The sequence below is a fragment of the Eubalaena glacialis genome, chromosome 17 (assembly GCF_028564815.1).
Source record: "Eubalaena glacialis isolate mEubGla1 chromosome 17, mEubGla1.1.hap2.+ XY, whole genome shotgun sequence".
NCBI lineage: Eukaryota > Metazoa > Chordata > Mammalia > Artiodactyla > Balaenidae > Eubalaena > Eubalaena glacialis.
In genome coordinates, this window is record NC_083732.1 from 78,375,861 (window position 1) to 78,402,010 (window position 26,150).

At 42.0% G+C, this 26,150-nt stretch overlaps 1 protein-coding gene across 4 annotated transcripts in view; it reads right to left on the reverse strand.

The window, feature by feature from the left end:
* CYRIB (CYFIP related Rac1 interactor B) overlaps positions 1-26,150 on the reverse strand; it is a 151,820-nt gene that overhangs the window by 69,754 nt on the left and 55,916 nt on the right. The window contains exon 1 of one of the 4 annotated variants that reach the window (XM_061171405.1): positions 16,622-16,872. The exons of 2 other annotated variants lie outside the window; for them this stretch is intronic. The gene's annotated coding sequence lies outside the window, so the exon portion shown is untranslated. Of the gene's footprint in view, positions 1-16,621; positions 16,873-26,150 lie in introns of those variants that run through there. One more of the 4 variants, XM_061171401.1, reaches the window with a different exon arrangement.

The window sequence follows — 26,150 nt, forward strand, 5'->3', positions numbered from 1 at the left end:
TGCCAGTGTTCTAACCAGACTATAACCTGGACTGTGTTTTCCTGATGTTTGCCCTCCTTTGGTTACTGCTCAGTTTCTGGAGCCTGAATTCCTAGGCTCTGCACCAATTTTGTGAGCTACTTGCCAGCCTCCCAATAAATTCCTTTTCTATCCAAATTACCCTGTCAATTTCTGCAAGTTGCAACCAAAGATGTTTGAATTAATTATAAAGAATATTCTGGGCTCAAATACAAAGCTAATTATAATTTCCTTCCTGATTTAAAGCCATTCCTACAAATAAGCAAAATTTAACTATGTTACAAATGTAACTCAGGTGCAGAGTATGAAAATACTATGAAATTAAAGATGACATAAATCAGCTTTTTGAGACATTTAAGAGGTGATTGTATCACTAAAACTAACACTTTAAGTTCCAAAGTATAAAATTTGAACGTTAAAAAAAGTATAAGAGAACATCCAGAAGAGATGACGAAATACCAAGATCATTTTTAACTATATCAATCAAATAAAAAACTAAAAAAGCTTTCCAGAATAATTAAACACTGAAGCATGTTTTGAGAAAATAAGAACACTAGAATGATACTGGTTTTTACAAAGTGTTCTCTCTGGGGTAGGATGCCTTCTTTTTGCTTTATAAATTGCTCCAAGAACAGTAATGAAAAGATTCTCCACCTGGGTCTACCTTTTCTTTAGACCCCTATTTCACATGCTTCCTCACTAAAAACCAACACATAAGTAAAACTACTTTTCATTGTTTCTGAAAACCTTTCACAATTCAAGTCAAAAGTGAAGTTTTAGCTATACTAAAAGCTAACACTTCTTACATCCTTGATAGTAGTACCCTATAGTCCTATAAATCCCCTAATCCATTTTGTGTTTTAAAGAAATACATTTAGAGGAAGTAAAACACATGTTAAGGGGAGTAAGAACATTTAAAACTATAGGAAACATCTGCTTTAAAGAGGAAAGAGGGCTATTAGTACTTGTGAATACCTACTGTGTACCACACATTTTGCTGTAGACCATAACCTCTCTGTAAAACACTAGAAAGCAGGTGATGTTACCCTTTTTATAAAAAGTAAATGAGGAAAATTAACCTCAAATTGGTTTACTTACCTCATGTCAGTGCTAACAAGGGGTGACTCAAGCACAGATCTGCCTGGTCCCAAAGCTGATGTCATTTTATCCACAACAAAATGCCTCAATGGGCACATTCTTCTCCTAAAAATTTGTTTTCATTGATATTTCTCTCATTAGAAAAACAACAGTACCCATTACCCTGAACAAGCAGAACCTGTGGGATGTAACCATAAAGCAACTTTTTGTTCACTGCTGTCCTTTAAAGTTATTCTTTGGTGATAGTTAATGTCCCTGAACTTTTATTTCGGCAAACCTATGACTTTGGTCATTTTCAAATTATAAAAACTATCTGAGTTTACAAATTGATAGGTCCAGTTTAGTATAATCGTCAAAATTTTTCATTCAAGGTTACAGCTTCTCCCCTATGCCAGCTCTGCCTAAGGCAGGCTAGCAGCTTAGGCAGTATTAGAGGACTGTGCTTTACCCCTCTCCGTTCTACCTTAGTAACCCTGGGTGGGCAATTAAGCATCGCTGCAGGACACGGTCACCCTCTTAGCTCAAAAATGCATAAAGCCGATCTGTCAGGAACTGCTTTCAGGGCCCTGGGAAGCTCTCACCCACTCCAGCCCTTTGAGATCTCTCACTGGAATTCCCTCGATGGAGAACAATGCATCTCCTCTGGGAATCCAGCTGTTTATTCCTCCCCACTCCGCCCCATACCACCCTGCTCCTATGGGCTTTCTCTCACTAGTAGCCCTCATCAGGTCCACAGGAAACACGTACCCCTTGCCCCAAAGAACACTAACCCACACAGGGTCTTCGTTTTCCTGAGCTGCCAGAGCAGACAGCATCTCCTTCGCCCAGGCATGGGTGAGACAGACATCAACCCACTGTGTCCCCCAAAACTGAACTAACCGCAGAGTAAGCTGTCCAAGTCACTGCCTGTACTTGGGGGCGGGGCACCAGACTGGGAGGGGTATTAGAAGAAACTCCTAGCAAACCAACAACTCCGTTCAAAAACTCTTCTAATTTCCAACTTCCTGAATCTTTTTATACCAACAGATGGGGTAGGTGCTAGAAGTCACAAAATCCATTTTCTGGCTCTTTCTTTTGCAAGACCTGAATGGCGTTCTTACAACTCATCTCAGAATTGTGCATCTACTGACTGAGGGCTAAACTCAGAATAAGAGTTCCATTTTAACATCTTATTACATAATATACTTAACACTTTTTCTAAAACTTCCACCAAAAGTGGGAAGAAAAATCCATAATCCCACCAGAGTTAGCCACTGCTAACTGCTTTCCATTCTGTACAGCCCATTTGTCATCTGACAAATTTCCTATTTCAAGTTTTAACTTTTTAAAATCGTGAACAAAAACACCTCATTTATATAATTTCATTGAGCAATCCAGTTTTCCACACAATCTAAGCATGCCATTTTCAAACACCAAATTTCCACTGAACCAATGTGCAGGTGGCTTTCTGAAACTTGTCTCTCTCTGTCACTCCCCAAAGTCAAAACCTTTAATAGCTCCCCACTGCCAGAAATTAAACTTCAATCTTTTTAAATTAAGCATAATCTGTATGGTCTCCTTTATCTGCTACCCCTCTAAATGTGGTTTTAAACCATGTATTCATCATATAAAATCATACTGCAAGAAAAATGTGAATGTCAGAGGAGTTTCTGATCATGTAATTTGACCTACACTCATATGAGTCTGGTCACAGCTCCACAATGGCTACTCAAAGTATCTCAGGATCCAGCTTCATCAAGGCGACGAGGTTGAATTCACAAAGTACAAAAGAGCAAATATGCTATTCCTTTATAACACGGTAAAAACCAAGCCTGCAGCAGGGATCAGTCCCCGTCTGACCGCAAATAAAACTATTACTACCCATACATATATATTTATTGGCTCCACACTCATTGTCACAACTGCCAAAAAGTTTATCTAATACTCAAGAGGAGATTTATGGGAACTTTAAACGTTTGGGTTTTTTTAAATTATTTGTTTTTTAAAATTTCATTTATTTTTGGCTGTGTTGGGTCTTCGTTGCTGCACGCGGGCTTTCTCTCGTTGTGGCGAGTGGGGGCTACTCTTCGCTGCGGTGCTCGGGCTTCTCAATGCGGTGGCTTCTCTTGTTGCGGAGCACGGGCTCTAGGCGCGCAGGCTTCATTAGTTGTGGCACGCGGGCTCAGTAGTTGTGGCTCACGGGCTCTAGAGCACAGGCTCAGTAGTTGTGGCGCACGGGCTTAGTTGCTCCGTGGCATGTGGGATCTTCCCGGACCAGGGCTCAAACCCGTGTCCCCTGCATTGGCAGGCGGATTCTTAACCACTACACTACCAGGGAAGTCCCAAAACTTTAAATGTTTAAAACTGGATTTGGGGATTAATTTTGTTAAAGTTTCACACATAATTTGCCATCCATTCACAGGGCACACATTTAAAATTTTGTTTTAAAGCCATCTTTCAGCAGATGAAGTGAGAAACAAATTCCATTTAACATGCTACCAAGAAAACAGCACTCACAGTTCTCAGTCCAAAGAATCTTCAGTCTTCTCACAAGTTTGTGTCAGTAAAAACTCACAGAATTACAAAAGCACCCGAAGAAAGAAAAACAATCAGTTCTCTCTTAAAGCTGACAATAGATGCATTCACTCAAAGAGTACACAAGAACAAGGAGCGTGGGCAAATACTGACGTGTCTTTATGTATAACTGTGGAGGGTGTGTGTGCACTCATACAACATGCATATATGTGCAGAGACGTCTGGAAACATGTTCACCAAAACAGTGACTACTTAGATGGTGATTTTTGCTTTCTTCTTTTACTTTTCTATATTGTTTCAATTTTTATGAATATGAGTATATATTTTTACAAGAAAAGAAGAATGCTTTTTGCATTATTACAATATGGTATGAAAAGCAACAGTAATCAAAGTACATGGTACTGGCAGAACGAAAGACATGTAGACCAATGAAACAGAAATGAGAGTCCAGAAATAAACCCATATATCTATGGTCAACTGATGATCAACAATCAATATCAATCAAAAATACCAAGGCAATTCAATAGAGGAAAGGACAGTCTCTTTCAACAAATGGTGCTGAGACACCTGGATATTGATATACAAAAAGATGAACTTAGATTTTACCTCACACTATATACAAAAGTTAATTAAAAATGGATCAAAGGCCTAAATGTAAGAGCGAAAACTATAAAACTTTTAGAAGGAAACATAGGAGTAAATCTCAGGACCCTGAGTTGGGCAAAGATTTCTTGGACACAGCATCAAAAACACGATCTTAAACACAAAAGAAAAAAAGATAAACTGGACTCCATCAGAATTCAAAAACCCTGCAACTCAAAAGAGACCATTAAGAAAATAAAAAGGGGGCTTCCCTGGTGGTGCAGTGGTTGAGAGTCTGCCTGCTAATGCGGGGGACACGGGTTCGGGCCCTGGTCTGGGAAGATCCCACATGCCGTGGAGCAACTAGGCCCGTGAGCCACAACTACTGAGCCTGCGCGTCTGGAGCCTGTGCTCCACAACAAGAGAGACCGTGATAGTGAGAGGCCCGCGCACCGCGATGAAGAGTGGCCCCCACTTGCCGCAACTAGAGAAAGCCCTCGCACAGAAACGAAGACCCAACACAGCCAAAAATAAATAAATAAATTTAAAAAAAAAAAAAAAGAAAGAAAGAAAATAAAAAGACAAGCCATTGACTGGGAGAAAATATTTGCAAATCATGTATCTAATAAGGAAGTTGGATCCAGACTACATAAAAGAACTCTTACGACTCAGAAATAGACAACCTAATAAAAAATGGGCAGAAGATTTGAAAAAAATCTCACCAAAAAAGATATAAAAATGGCTTTAAAAGATATTCAGCATCATTAGTCATTAAGGAAATGTAAATTCAAACCACAGTAATATATCACTTCACACCAACTAAAATTGTCATAATCCAGGGACTTTCCTGGTGGTGCAGTGGTTAAGAATCCGCCTGCCAATGCAGGGGACACGGGTTCAAGTCCTGGTCCGGGAAGATCCCACATGCCGTGGAGCAACTAAGCCCATTCGCCACAACTACAGAGCCTGCACTCTAGAGCCCGCGAGCCACAACTACTGAGCCTGCGTGCCACAACTACTGAAGACTACGCGCCTAGAGCCCGTGCTCCACAACAAGAGAAGCCACCGCAATGAGAAGCCCGTGCACCGCAACAAAGAGCAGCCCCCGCTCACTGCAACTAGAGAAAGCCCGCGCGCAGCAATGAAGACCCAACGTAGCCAAAAATAAAATAAATAAATTTATAAAAATAACTAAATAAATAAAATAAAATTGTTATAATCCAAAAAGACAATGTTGGGAGGATTTGGAGAAACTGAAATCCTCATATGGTAGTCTGGACAATAGCAGGTTTTTAAAAAATTAAACATAAATTTACCATGACCCAGCAATTCCATTCCTAGGCATCTACCCAAAAGACATGAAAACATATGGCTGCACAAATGTTCAAAGCAGCATAATTCTCAATAGCCAAAAAGTAGAAACAGGGACTTTCCTGGTGGTCCAGTGGTTAAGAATCCGCCTGCCAATTCAGGTGACACGAATTCGATCCCTGGTCAGGGAACTAAGATCCCACATGCAACGCGGCAACGAAGCCTGCATGCTGCAACTACTGAGCCCGAGTGCTGCAACTACTAAGCCTGAGCGCCACAACTAGAAGGAAGCCCGCATGGCACAACTAACAGCCCGCGCACCGCAACTAAGACCCGACACAGCCAAATAAATAAATAAATATTTTTTAAGAAGAGACAATCCAAATGTCCATCAACTGGTAATGGATAAACAAAATGTAGTATATCCATATAATGGAATACTACTCAGCAATAAAAAGGAACGAATTATTGGTATACACTTGACCCTTGAATAACATGGGTTTGAACTGCACAGGTCCACTTACACGTGGACTTTTTTTCAATAAATATGCAATAAAGTACTACATGATGAGGTTGGCTGAACCTGAGAATGCAGAACTGCAGATACAGAGGGCAGACTGTAAAGTTATACACAGATTTTCAATTGTCTGTATATACTATGTTTTTCCCTATACATACATACTTATGATAAAGTTTAATTTATGTTAGGCACAGTAAGAGATTAACAACAATTAATAATAAAACAGTCATAACAACATACTTTAATAAAAGTTACGTGAATGTGGTCTCACAATATCTTATTGTACAAATTTAACACTTTTTCCATCTTAACTAAGCACTTATACACTGTGGCCATAACTTCTGCAGTTTGAGGTGTGACAGCAAAACAAGCACAAGTTTCTTTTTCCTTCTTCACAATTTCACAAACAGATTTGCTCTTACCTTAGATCTTAGCAACCTCTGAATACGACTTTTTTTCTTTCCTTATTAAGTCAAGAACTTTCACCTTTTCACTTAAAGGAAGCACTTAACAGCTTCCCTTTGGCATATCCGAATTGCTAGCATCACCACTCTTGCAGTTGGGGCCATTATTAAGTTAAAGAAGGGTTACTTGAACAGAAGCACTGCGAAACCATGACAGTCGATCTGATTACCCAGATGGCTACTCAGTGACTCAGGAGCAGGATATACTGGACAAAGGGATGACTGACATCCTAGGCAGGATGGAATGCAACAGGCACAAGATTTGATCATGCTACTCAGAACAGCACACAATTTAAAACTTATGAATTGTGTATTTCTGGAATTTTTCATAGAATATTTTCAGACCCAGGTTGACCAGGCTGAAACCACAGATAAGGGGGAACTACTGTAAGCGGTTACCTGGGGCTGGGGGTAGGGATGAAAATGAAGTATAATAGGGAACAGGGAACTTATCGGGTTGATGGTAATGTTTCAAAACTGGATTATGATTCAGTAAATTCAGTAAATTTTCAAATTCAGTAAATTTCCTAAAAATCATAGTATTGTACAAAGTGGGTGAATTTTATGATAGGTATACTTCAGTAAAATTGTTTTTAAAACAATAGCAGGAAAAAAGTTAACACATGGTTATGTTTATTGATGGAATTATTGGTTTCTTCTAGATGCCAAAGTTAAAAATCAGTGATACAACAAAACTGTGTTAAAAGAAAATATACATTAAAATAGCATATCATAATAGCACACGTAACACTTATCTCCATTATCAGGACTATAGGTGATTTTTACTTTCTACTTTTCTGTACAGTACTTCAGAGTCATGGGAGTACATCTGTTTGACCAAATTAGCTAACAGCCCCGCATCTTTACTAAGATTAAAAAAAAAAAAAAGTCACCTGCTTCTTCCATATTAATTATATAATCTGGCTATACAGGATTATAATAGGAATAAAGCTATATAAAGACAAACACACACATATGGATATTACGTATTTGTATATTCCTATACCAGAGACTAAAAAAGAAAGCAGAATTATCCAAAGTCTGCTCCAGAACTCTCTGGATAGGAATCCAGCAAGGTCATACCTAAAGAGAAGGGGACTGAAGGTAAATTCAACGTATGCTTTAACCCAAATGAATGTAATGAATGAAGCTGACTTCTCGGTACTTTTGAAGATAACTTGGTAAGTATATTTATGAAATACCAGAACATATTAAATATTTAAATCTATTCACTACTATTCAAGTAATGAATAGTTCCTAGCAGTCTTTTCCAGAAACCTCAACTAACTCATGAAAAGGTAACTTACAGTTCCCATTTTACAGAAGACGATGGAAAAGAGTGTATAGAAAGATTTTAGGCACAATGAATTAGTTAAGAAGCCCTGATGTGCAATGTGACCTTGCTACAAAGGGAAAAAAGTGCCTGGGATAAATTGTCTTAGAGCACCTGTTTAACCCTACTTTATGACTTGAGGGCAGTTTCCTGTAACACCATAAACTAGTTATACTTTTTAAAAAACTGTTCTTTCATCTTTCACTTGTGAGGCCCAAATAAAATCCTAGAAGGGGTCTGAGAGACCAGAGGCAGTAAAAGGACTTCACAGAAAGTTCTGCTTGTATACCTCAACTAGGAAGAATTTCAAAGTGCTTAAACATTTTAAAAAATTATTTAAATGCATAAGCTATCTACCTATCCAAACTAGACAAATTGAGAATGGTTTAAAAAGTTAAATTTGATTTTAATAAAACAAGATAACACTATTTTTAAGCTGCTCATAAACACTGAAAATCAACTAAAATGAAGTTCTTAAAAGGCACACATTAAATATGCTAATAGACTACTAAAAAGGGGTCAGTGACACACACCAAAGACAGAACACTGGCCAGTTGTCACCATGACACATACTATAATGGAACTTAGGCACACCCATTTCAGAGGGTTGCCAACCCCAGGCTACATATTTTGACTATTGCTTCAACATACTGTTCTATAAATAAAAAGAAAAGCTTTAGTTTAATTATATTCACATTTTAATATAGGAAGTCCCACTTATCAAAGACTATTTCCAAAATGCTTCAGCCTTTCGTTTTTAGGCATCAACCTACTTTTACCCACTAGCAACTTAGCACTAGTGCCACCATAACTAGAAGATTATTTTACATTTCTAAGTCTAAATTCATGTACACTTTAAGCCAAATGAATGGAATAAATGAAGCTGACTTCTCTGTACCTTTAAAAACAACTTGGATAAATATATTTACTTAATATCAGAACACATTAAATATTTAAGTCAAGAGAAGTTCAAACATAATCTTCAGCAAGTAAAGCCAGCTTTCAAAATAATACTTCTATAATGCTTGTTTACAGAAAATAACTGGAAAGAAGGATTTAGAAAATGCAAGTTGATAAAATGGAGGCCTACCCCCTTAAAAAACAAAACAAACATGAAAAACTGCAAGTTTAAACCTCCCTCCAACTAACTATGCTAGCCTCTCCCCTAAATCTATCCTGTCTCAAGATCTAGAGAAAAAGAAGCCTCACTTAAAAAAACACTGTACTTAATTAACATTGTTTTGTTTCTTAAAATTTGCCAGAATTTTAAGTAGAGCAATGTAGTTTGATATAAAGAAAAGCAAAGTAGTCCCATTCCTTGCAACCCAAGGTGGTTTTCTCATATTTCACTTTAATGTTCCTGAAATTCCACATATGATTTTTTTTTTCAAATCAAAAGGCATCTGAACATGTTAGACATTACTTTTTGAGTAAATGTTATTCGTTAGCAACTTACCTTGGAGAAAATTAATCCCAAAATTCCACGAAAGTCATTGCATAGAGGTTTGCCCTCAAAAACAAATCAAGGACATGAACACCAATAATAATACGTATTGTGTTCTTAGTATATGCCAGCTTCTTTTTAAAGTCAGATTTATTGAAGTATAATTTACATATGTTGGGAAACAATTCTCTATAGGTCTGTCTTTTTAATATGTTGCAAGCAGAGGTACCAACTGCCTTTTGCTTCGAACTATATTTTCAAGGACATCCGTGCAGCAAACAGCCTTGAAAGATAAAGACAGTGGCTCCCTCTAGAGCAAAGGATGGGCATGCTTACTGTCCAGTATAATGTATCCCTCTAGAGCAAAGGACAGACTTGCTTACTGCTCATTACAAAAGATTTGGGTTCCCTAAACGCAGGGCTTCTCTCCAATATGGACCACTATGGGTGCCTGAGGATCAGGAAACCATTACAAATGCTGATACTCTGGCTACGGCTATTACTGAGAGGAATAAACTGTCCTTCATCTCTTACATAGGAGTCTCTTGTCTTCTACCAGCATCCATGAAAACGTGGCAGGGAAACTTATTCGCTTCAAAGTAGGATAAGATCTCAGATCGTCATGATTCTGGACAGTTTTGGCAACAAGAATGGGATACTGACATAGCCATGACTTCCTAGGAGAGAGAGAATAAAGGCCCCCTGAGGTCAGAGTTCTGGGAAATGAGAAGACACACTGGAATCAGAGAGTGATCCTGGTGGTGGGTGGACAGAAGGTGGGAGTAAGGATCCCCACTGTCCGGTTAATGAAAGGAGTTGAATTCATGTTTGGAAACGGAGCAGTGAGACGTGGGATCAAAATCAGGCACTGAAATGGTGACTTGGCTGTTACTCATTCTCCCCTGGGCTGGCAGAGGAAGGGATGTGTCATGATGATGGGCAACAAGCGTTGTGTCTCCAGGTGAAAAGCTGTGACTGCTGAGCCAAAGAGTCCCCAAAGCTAAAACAGACTGTGTAAGTAATGATGATCTTGCTGACAATATAGAGCTTTAGATGGACCAAAAGTATTAGAAGTTCTTTTGGTTGAATCACAAGGGAATGACCAAAAGTGAATACAAAGCCTTGATTCCTGGTACAGAGTTGCTCTCTCCCTCGTGCCCCCTTCTCTATTCCTCTCTACTACTATCCCCAAACTCTTCTGCTATACAGAGAAAAATAATAAGGGATAGGGCTGAGGTCTCCCTGACCCCCAAGAAGGACTGAAGGCCATACAAACCCCTGAGAAGCTGTCCAGGAAACTTTAGAGAGGGACTCAAACTTTTATGGCTCTCCTGGATACAGACACCCTCCTATCTGGTCCCACAGAGGAAGGGACATCAGATTCAGCTAATAGGGTTTGGGCAGGATTTACAGTAGGGAAGGGAAATGAAGTAACTTATTGCTGGGGCTCTTTGGGCCAATTCAATGTCCTCTTGTTGTTGCTTCTACATCCATCCTCATGTATAATAGGAACTTATGTGGTATACGGTTGTACTTCCCCTTCCTGTATGTCCCAGAGGGGATTCTCCCGATCAGGAAGGGCTGCATGTAGAAAAGTACTAGTATGCTAGTACCTTTGGGGCTCCACAACCCTCATAACCATTTTTAGTCACAAGTCTCTGTGACTCATGATTTTACTGATTGGAGCCTCTGACAAAGGTGCCACCTGTAGGTGCCCCTGGGGTTTGGACTCTTTTGCCTCCCTGACACAGCTATCAGGCATGCTCCTTTTGTTAAGCAGCTATTAGCTAGCTACTGGGCTCTTGTGGAAACTGAATGCCTAACTCATGGAGGCCTCATAAGTTCCAGTCTGATATTCCTACTTTGGGGTGGATCAACTCATACTCAATGACTAACAATATGGAGAGTCAACTGAAAATGCATATTTGCAAATATAGCTGGACTGCCTTAGCCCCACATCTCAACTTTACATGAAAAAGTAGTAGTGAGCCCTCTGGGGGAAATTCATCCTCTACTCTACCACTGGACACAAAGTTATGGGTTCAATGGAGCCCACATCCAGTTAATCATCAAATCTTGTAGACTTAACATCATCCCTCCATTGTCAATAGGAGTACTGATCACTATCAGTTCTTTCCTGGCCTTTAGCAACAGCCTTTTAACTTGCTCGCCTGTATTCCATCTTACTTTACCTTCAATCTATTCTCCAACAGCTGTCAGAACAATCTTCTGAAAAGACGAATGAGTATTTCTCTCTCTTCCCTTTTAAAGTCCTATGATGGTTTCCCCTGGCCTTCAGTCCAAACTGACTTGAACTTGTTAACATGACTCAGACAGCCAGCCTTACAGCTTACTTACTGTCTACCTCTTTCCCACACCTCCTTTATAACCTGTATTACTGCCATACAGAACCAATAACCGTCTCTAAGATGTACAGGACTTCTCTTATCTCCAGGCTCTGGCCTCTCCCTCTTCCAATGCGCATGCATTCTCCCTTCTGCCCAACTGACTAATGGTCCACTCTTCAGATCTTAATTTAGATGGCATTACAACATGGGCATTTATCCTGACTCATAAAATAAGATTAGGTACCTGCGAAATTCATACTGTCTATTTTTCTCTATCTTTTCTTCTGCTGTAAAAAAGGGACCACTAACATTTTATTCACTGTTATATAACCCTGCTTATGTGCTCAATAACTATTTGGGTAATTAATGGCAATCATATACCAGGTATTGTGCCAGGTGTCAAAGAAAACAAACGATCAAAACCAAAAAAGAATTTTAATGAACATTCGACTTAGAAATGCATCACATCCTTCCCTATTATGTTGCACTGAAATTAATACAAAAATTTCACAAGAGTGTTATGAGGCACGTAGCAGAGATAGTATTATTCCTATCTTATAGATCTGACAATACTATCAGACAAGAGCAAATCAGGGCTTAAATGCAATGTTTTTGTCCATACATACTAAAATTTTACAAGTAGAATCTATCAATAAGACAAGTTGAGAATTCCCTGGCAGTCCAGTGGTTAGGACTCCGCGCTTTCACTGCCAAGGGCCCAGATTCGATCCTGAGTTGGCAACTCAGATCCCACAAGCCATGCGGCACAGCCAAAAAAAAAAAAAAAAAAAAAGAGCACAAGTCAACAAACTACAAAAGTCCACTTCAAGAACTAGTCAATCTCCGTTTTCATTTAAATTAGTGCCTTCAATTCTCCACTACCCTCACTTAGAACAGAAAAATGGCATAAATAATCCCCCAAATAATAATATCTGGGAATATGTCATAATTTTTTTTTCACAGCGTTTTCTCAAATGTTTGACCTTAGTAGTCAGTGTAATTTGGATTATCTGAGAATATGCCAATTTAAAACTGGGAGGAGGATTTTAGGCACAGTATATGTAGACACAGTGAAAAGTGTATCAGTTTAAATTTAACATAGACCAGACATAATGCACCAACTAGAATACATCAAGCAGAGATTACTTGCATGGCAGAAAATAACTGTACAGGATTGAAAGCTTCACAATGCTGCACAGAACAGTACCACAGAACATCATCTTTTCAAATTAAATAGCTACAAAAATACATCTTTGCATTAGGTCTTCTTTTTAAACAAAATCACCCAATGTCTTTGTAAACAGCCATTTTCACCCATGGTACCACAATCAGGAAGTGGCACATGTCACAAGAAATGCGTATAGTTAAAGAATCAAAATTCTTAGAATGATTTCCTTGTTTAAATAGTTTTACAAATGTCACTCATTTGCATTCCAATATACTTGCATGAGTGTGAAAGGGGCGAAGCTACAGCCAGTGAGCAGGAAATTATAATCCTGTATATGCTCAGAGAATAAAGAACAGTGAACACTATCCATCCTGTGTGGCAGGTGAAAAAGTCTAGAGATCTGCTGTTTTAAGTAAGCCTTCTAAATATATAACATAAAATACAGGACCTCAAATTAGTACTTTGAAACAGAATTTTAGGGAAGACTACAAGTCACAGAGGCCTGGGTTTAAATGCCAGCCTTCCTCATCCTACTTGGGCAGGTGCTTGGACAAGTTACCTAAGCAGTTTGAGCCTTACTTTCCTAATGTTAATTAACAATTAACTAGGAATTAATCTACACCTTGCACAGCTGTCATAAAACTAACTTAATGTGTACAGAGAACTTGGCACAGAGGTGTTCACTATTACTGCCTAACAATTAAGAGCCAAGACCCAGATCTACCACTTAGTAGTTGTGTCACTTTTGTTACTTAACCTTAGTTTCCCAGCCTGTAAAATGTAAATACCAACACCTATTAGCATTATGGTGTTGTAAAGATTAAATGTCTTACAACACTGCCTGGCAAGAAGCACACACTAGGTAAGTGTTAGTTACTAATAATGTCATTATCATCACCACCACTGAAATGTTAAGTAACCATTGCCATATTATTGGATTATTCCTTACATTTCTACTATATGAAAAAATGCTCCTTGAAAAATTAACCTAATTTAGTGAACTGATCATAGTATAACATGAGCTCACACATTCAAGAATTTTTATGCTGACTTTTAGAAACTTTAAATGCACAGAAATTATCTGAATTGACCACTGCTCATGAATGCTGACAACATACACATATCAAATACCCATTCTAAGTGAACAAATCCATTCAGTGAACTAAAGCATAACACAAACCAATGTCTATTGTACTTTCTCCCCAAAGCAGTTTAAAATAATCAAATATTAGCAATCCTCAAAATGTACAAGTTACTTGAGAAAACTGCAGCTGAGAGCAATCAACATCTTTCTCCAAAACTTTTGCCACATAATTACAAAACAATGTTAGAGTCAAACTCTTTGCAACCCTGCCATTCATTCAATTAGTCAAAACATTTACTGCATATCCACTGTGCACTAGGCAGGCACTGTGCTAAACTCTGGTATAGTAACAGAAAAGGAGAGACCAAAAGTAAGAGTGGGCAAGCCACTAACAATATTATTAAATATTTTGAAATTTTATAATTTTGTTTTCCTTGAACAGTGAAAGAGCAAATTATAGGCTCTAACGGTTGACTGCATCAATACTTAATGAGTTAAGTAACCTCATATAAGTGACAGTACAATACTTTCCCCATGGAGACTAGGATTAAATGAAATAAGCATCCCTCTCTACTGCTCAATCAATTACTTACTAAGTAAAGGTAAATGGCCACTTCACATGAGTCAAGTAATCTCAAGAGTGACACTAACTAACATAATTTTTTACCCATTTTGGGGGGAAAGTTCAGAGAAATAAATCTTAAATTTGATGTTAAATGTCACCTGTAACCTATCAGAAATAAGCTACATTCACTTAGTTTTACTCAGCATCTGAAACTGCATTTTTGCTGAAGCGACTAGGCCCAATCTACTAATCATGCCTCCCTCTGATGAACCATTTTCTTAGGAGAGAAAAATCTAGCCTCGATGCAATTATCAAATAATCTAGAGTTCATACTATATATCCTACATTTTACAAAACAAGAGTTTCCTCTCAAGTAGCTACATAACTGTTAAAGTTTTAAGGAATTTTAAAAATATATTATCTAGCAATATTGCTCTGCCAAAAAAATGCAATCTTGACTCTGAATTAAGTAATCTTAGTGCTTAAAGTGGTCATCCAAAACCTGAAAGGGGACAACCAACCAACCACCTTTTTAGTACCTAGCTCCCCAGAAGAAAGGGCTGTTAGGAAAATGCTATTAATATTGAGAGCAATTGTATCACACTGATACGCAGGTAAGTGTACTTCAGGACTAAGTACCTTCCTTGGAGTTCATTATTATGGACTATGAATGTCACATAAAAAAAAAAAAGTGCTGTCATTTCATTTTATGAATGCTGAATCAGGCAGTTTTAGTTAACTGCAACACTTTACAAGCAGGCTATCAAATAAGCCCCAATTATCAAGTTGTTTCAGACACAAAGCTTCTGTTCCTATTAAGTATAATTAAAGAATTAAAAGGATCAGTGTATTTTTCTTGAGATATATTAGTCTAAAATGATTTGCAATAAGTCCCTGAAGCCCAAGTGACTGAAATTCCTTCAGCTATACAAAACACTCCTCTGGAATGCCGGTCTTCCAAATGGCAAGACTGTAAGAACACACAATTGATAAATTGATATTCATTCTCTACATTAAACATTAAGCAGTAAACAAAGGGCAAGCTCAATAAATTCAAAGGAGGGGGGGAAAAAAGTGTGAACAAATGCCCCAAATCTGTCTTATCCAGAATGGCGTTTTGTGGTACTGCACGAATTCAGGCATTTCATCAGCATTCGGCACACCGGGGGCCACTCAGTAACTAATGTTGACAAATGAGCCGAGAAAAAGTCTAACCAACAAACAGTATTAACGGGTAATGTCGCAAATCAGTCACGGAACCGCGCGCGAAGGAACGTGGAGGAATCGAAAGAGTAACAATCTTCCGCCAAATTTTACATTCAGAGCAAATTAATCCATCATAGATACATACTTCTCCGGGGTGGGGGGGTGGGGGGAGAGAGAGTGAAAGGAGATATTTGGTACGACCCAGAATAGCCATGCGGACAACACACACAGACAGACAGACAGACACACACACAGCAACTGCCACTTCCATTACAGTTTGACAGTCATGGATTTGGGTAATTAGAGTAGAAATGTGTGTTCTGGAAACACACTTAAGACCACACCCTAGGACTGAGAATCTGGACTTTAAATGCTGCGAAGTGAGGTCAACGCAGTACCTAAGGTGGACGGTCTGGCCGCACAGGTGGAAGGGATGGGGGCACCAACTTCCACGCGGGTGACCGGGAGGGCCGGGTGTCCGGGCGAGGCATGGCGGAGTCCGAGGGAGAAGGGGGTGTGGACTAGGGACCAGCACCGGGAGAGAGGGAAGGAGAGAAGGCGGCCGCTAGGAGTAAAGGGCGGTGGGAGCTGCGGGTAGGGGGCGAACGTCGACGCGGGGTGGGGAAGAACCCGGGGAGCCAAAGGTCACGGGCGGCGGCAGGGTTCGGGGGTGGGAGCGGGCGGCGAGCACGCGCGCGGAGGTGCGAGTGGAAGGAAGCGGCGGAAGAAAGGAAGATCCGAATGAATGAGTACCGCGGAGGCCCGGGTCGCGGAGGAAGGGGCCGGGGGCGCCCGCGGAGATGCAGCCGCAGCGCCGGGGCGGGCCCCCGCGCCAGGGGATGAGGAAGCCCCGCACCGGCGCCGGTCCCACCGCACCCGCCTCTCCGCCAAAATGGGGTCGCGCGCGGAGCAGGAAAGCGAGGACTGTGAGGGAAGAGGGGGAAATGGTAAAAATAAATCACTCACTCTCCGCGCGAACCTCCAGGCTCTCTCAGCCCCGCTCCTCCGCGCTCCTCGAGCCGCGACGGCAGCTCCTCAGCGGCGCTAGGGGGAGCCCCGGGCCCGGAGCGGGGCAGCGGCGGCGGCCGGACCGGGAGCCCCTCCGCACCTGCCCCTGTGGCGGAGCCGCGACGAGCCAGGCGGCGGCGGCAGCGGCGGTTCGAAGCTGGGAGGGCAAGTGACCCGGATGTACAGGGTAACGGCGAGGAGGGGGAGGGGGGAATGCCAGGAAGTGAGTGCGCCGCGGACCTGTCCGGCCGTGCGCATGCGCCGCGCGCCCACCCCGTAAGGTAAATCCTCAGCCTTCCTTCCCCGCCCCTCCTTCCCCGCCCCTCCCCAAGGGGGCGGGGCGAGGCCGAAGACAGGTGGTCCGGAGGGCTCAGCTAGGAGACGAAGGGGGCGCGGCCACCTTCTCCGCTCCCCCCGCCCTCCTTAAAGGGGCAGCACTTTCGTGCGGAGATGGCATCTGGGTGAGTCGGGGTCTTGCAGCCGTCTCGTTTTACAGATGGAAAACTGAGGTTCAGAGGTGACGGTGACCTGCCTCAGGTCAGCGAACTCAGAAATGGCAGAAACTGGAACTCGAGACTCGCGGATCGGGGCTCTGTGCTGAAGCCATCAAAGTCGTCACATACCATCACTCCCCCACGCGTGGAATGGCTGGGCTGGTGGGCACGCCTTTCCCTCTCTGCCAGGTACTGAGCCTCACACTCCCAGACACGGCAGATGCGCTTGGCAGGCTCCCCAGAGCCGAGAGGTACTGGGGGTGCGAAGGTATCGCCTGCGAAGGTATCCTGGAGACGCCCTTGGGAGGTGTTAAATAATCAGTCTGAGAACAGAAATCAGGCGCCACGTGAGACTTGTACGGTGCTACCCATAGCACTTTCAGATAAACGAGACTATGTTCTGGGGTCTGCTCTGGGCAAAGATATCTGATGGACAGAGAAGTTGGATGTGACAGAGGGCGCAGCTTCTGCATTATTCCCTAATTCCCTTTTCACTCTGAGCATAAATGCTCCCTCTTTACCTACAACACCAGAACATCCCATCTAGCTAGCTCATCCTAATCCTGTTATGAAACTCTCAGATTTTTTCATTAACACTAACGTGTAAACGATCACAACGTTACCTCTCCCAGGGGTATTTTCAATGTGACTGCGGAGCAGATCGTTACTATGGAGGTAAATGGTTCTAAACATTTTGGGGTCAAGAGCCCTACTGAAAATCCCATAAAAGTATGCGCTTTTCTCTCCAGGAAAATGCATATATGCACACAAATTTGCACACAATTTCAGGAGATTTTTGGATCCAGGAAGCCTATCTGTAAAACCCTGATTATGAACCCTTGTTCTAGTCAAATGGGTAAGATCCCAGTAACTATCTGGGCCTCAGCACATGTAGCCAAGAAATCACTCCTTGCCCCAAGTATAGAAGGGCAGCCCTTAACCTTATTTAGCCTTCTGTCTTCCTCTTCCTCTTGAGTTACACGGAGACCAAGTGATATTGGCCATATTACAAAGAAATGTGTTAGGAGAGTCATGGAGAGAGTAGGTGACTTTTTCAAGGCACACTCTAAGGGCAAGAGTCCTAGGCCTCATACTTTTACCCTAATTATCATACTTATGGATGATTTGGGGGTCCTACACTGTACCCATTATAATCTTCATCAATTTCAATTAAACACAGGGAGCTGATGTTTTGCAAACACTAATGCTGAGAGAACAGTCTTCACAATCCAAGAACTCTGGTCCATTTGTTTGACACACTGACACCCACTCTTAAATAACCCTGGTCCATATCGACTGTCCTCTATTTGAACTCTATCTAGTTCTTACACCTGCTCAGTCCCTTAGATATGAGCTCTGAGTAATCACACACCTGTAACCCAATCTCCCACTGAGAGCAGAAATCTCTTCTGTAATATCCTCAACACTTGAACATCCAGTTTAGCTCGAGTATCTCCATTTATGGGGAGCTCATTATCACAATGGTCAGCCTCCTCTAATTGTGAGGAGCCTCTTCTTTTACACTGATCAGAAATCTGATGCCCAACAACTGTCATCCATTGGTTCTAATTTTATTTCTGGAAAGCAACATAGACATGATGCTGGCCTGGCGGAGCTTACCGTCCAGCAAAGAAAACAGTCCATTTGATGAGTGATAACCATAAAATAGGATGAGTCCCGTGAGGAGGATGCAGTGCCCCTTTCAGAGGCACCTTTGTCCTTATCAGCCTTAGACCTGTTCCTGATTTGTGTAAGAACTCATGAGGAAGCTCTACCACTACCCCATGGGGGATGTCCTGAAAGAAGGAACAGAAAACAAGACCCTAAGTGCTGAATTTATTCTTCCACGATCCTTTCCTCATCATTCTGCATGAATGTAATCACATTTCAGCTGAGGTCAAAGTTTTAGGTTGAAAAAACAAGCGGAAGGATGCAAAAAAAAAAAAAGATGTTTACATAAAAGCACTAAGCTCCAATGATAATTTAATCATGGTGGCTTGCTAGCATTCTTTTGAGTCCTTAGTATGTGTCAAGCACTGTACTATCAGCCCTTGACTCGCATTTCCTCTTTTACTTTTTACAAAATCAGTCATTGAGTCATTCAGTCAACACATGTTTTTGCCCCTCTGCTATGTCCCAGGCACCATGCTGAGTTTAGGGTGGAGGACAGTAAGCCATGTGGTCCCTGCCCTGGAGGGGCTCAAAATTTCGTGAAAGGAAGGGCTATAAGCTCACAATTACAACATGGCATGATTCGTTGTAATTTAGGAGGGTGGAAGAACTAACCCTCCCTGGAATGGCTGTGAAGGCTTCAGAGAAGATGAGCTTGGTCTTGAAGAGATGAGGCAAGGGCCAAGAAGAAAAGGCACATGGGCACAGAGGCAGAGGAAGAGGAGTTCACACATGCTGGGGGGAAGACTGGGGTGGTAAGACTGTAAAGGACCTCCTCATACGCCAAGCTAAGGAGTATGAACTTACCTCCTGAAGGCAACCACCGGTAAATAGAAGCTTCTATGCAAAGGAGAGACATAATCAGATGTGTTTTATATCAAGATCACTCTGACCACAGTGTCCAATAGGGACTACAGTGGGAGAGAGAATGGAGACCAGCAGACCAGTGAAGCTGTTGTGAAGTGCAGACGAGAGATAATAAGAGCCCGTTCTAGGAAACTAGCAATGGAGAGGAAGAATGGGCACCAGAATTAAGATATTTACTGATGTAGAATCTACAAGAGTTTGTGACTAGCTGAATCTAGGGGAAGAAAAAGCAGGAGCTGTGGCGCATGACCCTGAGGTTCCTAGCTTAGTGGACTAATTGAATGGTGACACCATCCAATCCCAAAACCTTTACACAGTTTTCATTCCTGTTCTCTTTCAACCTTTATCCCTGTAAACGCACATTGCTTCAGTTGGTATCTTCAGATGTCTGCAACTATTTCCCAATACTTTTTCCTATTTCTCCAGTCACATTTATCATTTTAATGGCTGCAGAATATTTCATCATGTTGAAATAGCTCTGTTTCCTTCAGTTGCTAAAGGTCCACACCCTGCACGCCTGGTTCACCCTAGACTCATTTGGCTCTGGGCATTTTGCAAAGGATGAGTTGAGCGTAGAAAGAGAGCCTTTAGGGGAAGGGTATTGGAAAAGCATAGCCTCAAGGGCCAGCAAAGCTGCAACTCTCCTGGGAGAGGCTGGGCAACTGTATTGCATGCAGAAATTGCAAAGCTGTTGAAAAGAACCTATCAACCGTGGGAATCCTGATGTCTAATTCCCTATGGAAGCTGGTTCTCAAGTCCTAATCCATCTAATCCATTCATTCCTTCATTCATTTATTCCCTCTTGGAGCAATGCATTCTTGTGAAGCACAGGGCAATAAAGCAGAGCTGAAAGCAGCTTTATTTAGCTGTGGATTTAGCCCCGCCGGGGTTTTGAAGTCTATTCAAAACCCTTCACAAGTGAACCTCTCAGAGCCTCAGTTTCCCCACAGGTTTGTTGTAAGGATTAGTTTAGGTAAAATTTGTACAGTATTTGGGACAGAACGAAGCATACATTAAGTTCAATAATTATTTTCAGTCTTGGATCATTCCCTGTGCCTCCTTGACTCCCAACATTTTCCTTAGCTTCTGAGCACACCCACCAGGCGACAGTGCACATGCTGGAGTTCAGAGCCTGAATCTGCCAGAGTGAAGCAGGGCACTCACTTCATCTCTCTAACCTTCCATTTCCCATCTGTGAAATGGGAATAAAAACCTATCCACAGGAATGTTGTGATGCTCTCATAAATACTATATAGGAAAATATGTTCAAAACCCCAAAGCACTATGTCATTATTGACTATGACTGCTATTATAGACCTCACTGTTTTCTTGGTTTCTCCCCATTTAAAAAAATGATGACTTCAGCGTAAGTTCCGTGGATTGTAATCACTGGGTCAAAGGATCTGAACATTGTTATGGTTCCTGATTGGTACGGCCCAGTCGCTCTTAGGACTCTGTGAATAGCTGCTGCCATCGTTAACTCATATACACCATTCAGTATGTTTAAGCGCCTCGATTACAGCTTTTGCTGCCTCTCTGTCCAGTCTTTGTCCTTAATCTAACATTCAGGAACTTCTCTCAACTGCTTGTCTCCTCCTCTTCAAGGAATGAATGAATACTGGATCCCTGAACAAAGAGGCGCCTTCCCAAATATTTCCAACACAGCCGAGGCTGAGGACTAAGACTCCAGGGTCATGCCTTTCAGATGAGCGTCCACGCAGTGGGTGCATTTAATGAATGCAGAAGAGGATGAGGAAGGAGGCCTGCGAATCCCTGCACTCGAAGCCTGTCCAGCATGAAAGATGGCATCAGAGCTGCCCCTCGAAAAGAACCAAAGAACAAAGCTGACAGCTCAAACCCAACACATTCCTGTTATTTAGCAAAGCAGTCACCAGTCTCTCAGGGGCCATAAAGTTGTCCACGTGACCGTACTCCCCCAGTTACAGGGTGTATCTGTGAGCCTCCTCACATTTCCAAGTGTAACACATTTCTCACAAGTGGGCAGCTCCAGTTCAAGTTTCACCAGCCCTCTGAGTGACCTGCAGGAAAGCAGGAGACTCTCACTGCCTTGCATCTGCTGGTCCTTGCCTGCGTCTCCAGTACGCTTTCCAGCATCTTCACGTGGCTGTCGCTCAGCCTCCAGGTTCAAGGGTCGCTTCCTCAAAGTGGTCCCATCATCTTTCCTAAAGTCGACCATCCATCATCCATCATCCATCATAAAGTCTTCCCTTCCATCAACCCCTTATACGTCACTGGCTTCTTTTTCCTTCATAGCACTTATCACAACCTGCAATTATTATTTTTATTTTTGAGCTTAAAAAACATTTTAAATAAGAAAAGACTCTCAATACAATGTCAGCTCAGTGAAGTCAGAGGCCAGGGCTACCTTGCCCACTCCTACACCTGTGACTGTGCCCACCCAGCTCCTAAAAGACCCTCAATAAATACATGGAATGATTTTTTTGGGTAAAAAGAGAGGTTCCTGGCCCCCTCTACCTTTCTTTCACTCTGATTATATGAATAATACATGTTGTTTGCAGAAAAAAATTGGAAAATACAGATGAGCAAAAGGAAGAAAATTTAAACACCCATGATCCAACCTCCCATACCATGTGGATACGCTTCCAAATGTTTTTTTCTGTGTCTATACCCGTATAAAGATAATGCATATATTTTTATAAAAATGGTTCATATTCTGAATTATCATCTGCTGTGTTCATCTCAAGATTTATCTTAGTCACCTTTCCTTAACAAAGGTACTTCAGCACCTTGTTGTTAAAGGCTCTATAATACGTATGTACTGGACCATGTAGCTACACCACAAAGTATTTAACAAGTCTCCCAGTGTTAAGCTAAAGGGGAGGTTTCTTCAATGTCAATAAAGGTAACATGTTGTAATACAGCACTTCCTTCTTGACAAGCTTCCCATTTTTTCCCTCTGTGTTTGTATTGCTTTAGAGCTGTATTTCTACAGAACTGTACTCCCCGCCGCCCATTCACCACCTGGAGTTATTAGAGTCCCCGTCAACTAGAGAAGCAAAATTGTCTGCAGCCGGAAAAGCTGAAGTATGACGAAGCCAGGATGATGCCTAGGAGTTCAATTCGGGAATCTGCTGCTGATACAGGCGACAGAAATAAAGAACGTGTTTTCTTGCCAAGACTTTAACGTAAAAAGAGGAAAAGAAAGACTTTCTGTACGTCTTCACTTCTCCTTCCCAAGCCCTGTTTAGAGGCCAAGTTTTTCCCAAGAGGGATGGGCTGGTCCACGGAGTTTACTGCTGTTGTAAGCAGTCCACAGGCCAAAGCCCACTGCCCCATTTAAAGCAGAGGTGGCTGCAGAAAAGTCTAAGAGGGCACGCAAGGATGTGCTGGCCTTTTCCACAAACAGCTCTCTCAGCCCCTTGTGTGGTTCCGGAGCCACTTGGCATTTTCAGCTCTGACAGTCACACCCTCCACGAGAAAAGGCCTCCCTCTGCCCACCTGGCACAGCAGAACCCACTCCAGCAGGACCCGTCAGTATGCCAGGGCTGCCTGGACCACCTGCCCAACCCCCCTGCAGGTGGGCCACCTTGTCAAGATGCACAGGCACAGGAGGGGGTCACTGAAGGTGGGGCTGAGATGATATAAAATCAGAGATGGTGCCGGAGGGAGGGAAGGGAGAGGAAGGGCTGGGTGGGCCATCCATTCCCGGGCCTCACCACCCTGTGACCCAGAAACCTAAATAGAGGTTAATCTGCTATTCCACCACCTTATATGGCACCCCATTGGAGGCAGAGGGAAACTATCTGTAAAGAAATAGAATCCCTAACTGTGTCATCGGTCACTAATTTATCGATGCCATTTAAAAAAGATTTTGTGGAACTTCCCTGGTGGTCCAGTGGGTAAGACTCCGCACTCCCAATGCAGGGGCCCCAGGTTCGATCCCTGGTCGGGGAACTAGATCCCACATGCGCCTCAACTAAGAGTCCGCATGACACAACTAAGACTCCACATGCCGCAACTAAAAAAAAAAAAAAGATCCTGCATGTCACAACGAATATCCTGCGTGCCACAATTAAGACCAGGGCAGCCAAAATAAATAAATAAAAATAAATCTTAAAAAAAATAAATAAATAAAAATAAAAATAGGGCTTCCCTGGTGGCGCAGTGGTTGAGAATCTGCCTGCCAATGCAGGGGACACGGGTTCGAGCCCTGGTCTGGGAGGATCCCACATGCCGTGGAGCAACTAGGCCCGAGAGCCACAACTACTGAGCCTGCGCGTCTGGAGCCTGTGCTCCGCAACGGGAGAGGCCGCGACAGTGAGCGGCCCGCGCACCGCGATGAAGAGTGGCCCCCGCTCGCCGCAACTAGAGAAAGCCCTCGCACAGAAACGAAGACCCAACACAGCCAAAAATAAATAAATTTTTAAAAATAAATAAATAAATAAAAATAAAAATAACACAGATTTTGTCTGAACTTACAGTTACCAAAAGGGAAGGGGGGGGGGGCTAGAGGGATAAATTAGGAGCTTGGGATTAACAGATAAACACTACTATAGATAAAATGTATAAACAACAAGGACCTACTTATAGCACAAGGAAGTATATTCACTATCTGGTAATAACCTACAATGGAAAAGAATCTAAAAAACAATACACACATATAACTGAATCACTGTGCTGTACACCTGAAACTAACACAACATTGTAAATCAACTATACTTCAATTAAAAAAAAAAGATTTTGTATGTGTTTTCCAGAAATACCATGGTTAGAGAAAAGAGAAAAGAATTTGGTTTGAAATATAATGATGACAGAACGAACTATTACCGCCAACACCTCTGATCAATGGTTTCATTTCGGCTGGTTTTGAACAAAATGATTTCCACTCATTTTATAATTCAATCCTTATAATGACATCATGAGAAAGATTTCATTGCTCCCAGTTTCCAGGTAACAAAATTCAGGTAAGGTACAAAAAATTTTTAAGTATTTTGCTAGAGGTCACAAAGCTACTAAGAGATGGAGCCAGGATTAGACCCCAGGTCCTAGAGCTGTTTATATTCATGAGTCACTCAACCTTCCTTGCTTCCCACCCCTCCCTTCTTTCTACAAACATTAATTAAACCACTTAATGTCAAAGCTCCATCTAAAACACTAGACTAGTCATCTATAAAATAGGCACACGCGGAACAAATAAGCCCGTGCGCCACAACTACTGAAGCCCGCGCGCCTAGAGCCCGTGCTCTGCAACAAGAGAAGCCACGGCAATGAGAAGCCCGCGCACCGCAACAAAGAGTAGCCCCCGCTCGCCGCAACTAGAGAAAGCCCACGCACAGCAACGAAGACCCAATGCAGCCAAAAAATAAATAAATAAATAAAAATAAAAAATAAAATAAAATAGGCACAATAACCACCTAACTCACTGCTATTGTCAGGGTTAACTAAAATAATAGAAGGAACATGAAGTCGCTAATATTCAACCACTTTTTACTCTAAAAACAGCCATTACATACAGCTAAATCTAATAGGTCCGTGGTCTTGGTAAACTCTTAAGTGGTTAAAAAAAATGTACATTACAGACTATCTTGGAAATTTGTGGTTTTAGTATTCAGACTCGGAAGGCTGTATATCACAGTGGCTGAGAGCTCAGACCCTGGACTCAGAGTCTGAATCCCTTAATTCTCTCATCTGTAAAAAAAAAATAGGAAAGTAGGGACTTCCCTGGTGGCGCAGTGTTTAAGAATCCACCTGCCAATGCAGGGGACACGGGTTCCATCCCTGCCCGGGGAAGATTCCACATGCCGCGGAGCAGCTAAGCCCGTGCGCCACAACTACTGAGCCTGCACTCTAGAGCCCGCGAGCCACAACTGCTGAAGTCCACGTGCCTAGAGCCCGTGCTCCGCAACGAGAAGCCACTGCAATGAGAAGCCCACGCACTGCAACGAAGAGTAGCCCCAGCTCACCACAACTAGAGAAAGCCCGCGCGCAGCAACGAAGACCCAACGCAGCCCAAAATAAATTAATTAATTTTTTAAAATAGGAAAGTAATGGTATTCACTTTCAGAATTAAGTTATTTCATGTAAAGCACTTAGCGCACTGCCTGACAAAGGTAAGTGCTCAATAAATAGTAGTCTCTTCTATTGTTACTATTAATTAACTTGCTACTTTCATTAAGACAGTATTTGCATAAAGCTGCCCATATTAGCATTATGTATAATAAAAACCAGAAACAAATGAAATTTCCCACGATAGGGAAACAGCACAGTTGGGTTTGAAAGAACTGTCTTTATTTATTTTTTATTTTTTTGGCTGTGTTGGGTCTTCGTTTCTGTGCAAGGGCTTTCTCTAGTTGAGGCAAGCAGGGCCACTCTTCATCGCGGTGCGCGGGCCTCTCACTATAGTTGCCTCTCTTGTTGCAGAGCACAGGCTCCAGACGTGCAGGCTCAGTAGTTGTGGCGCACGGGCCTAGTTG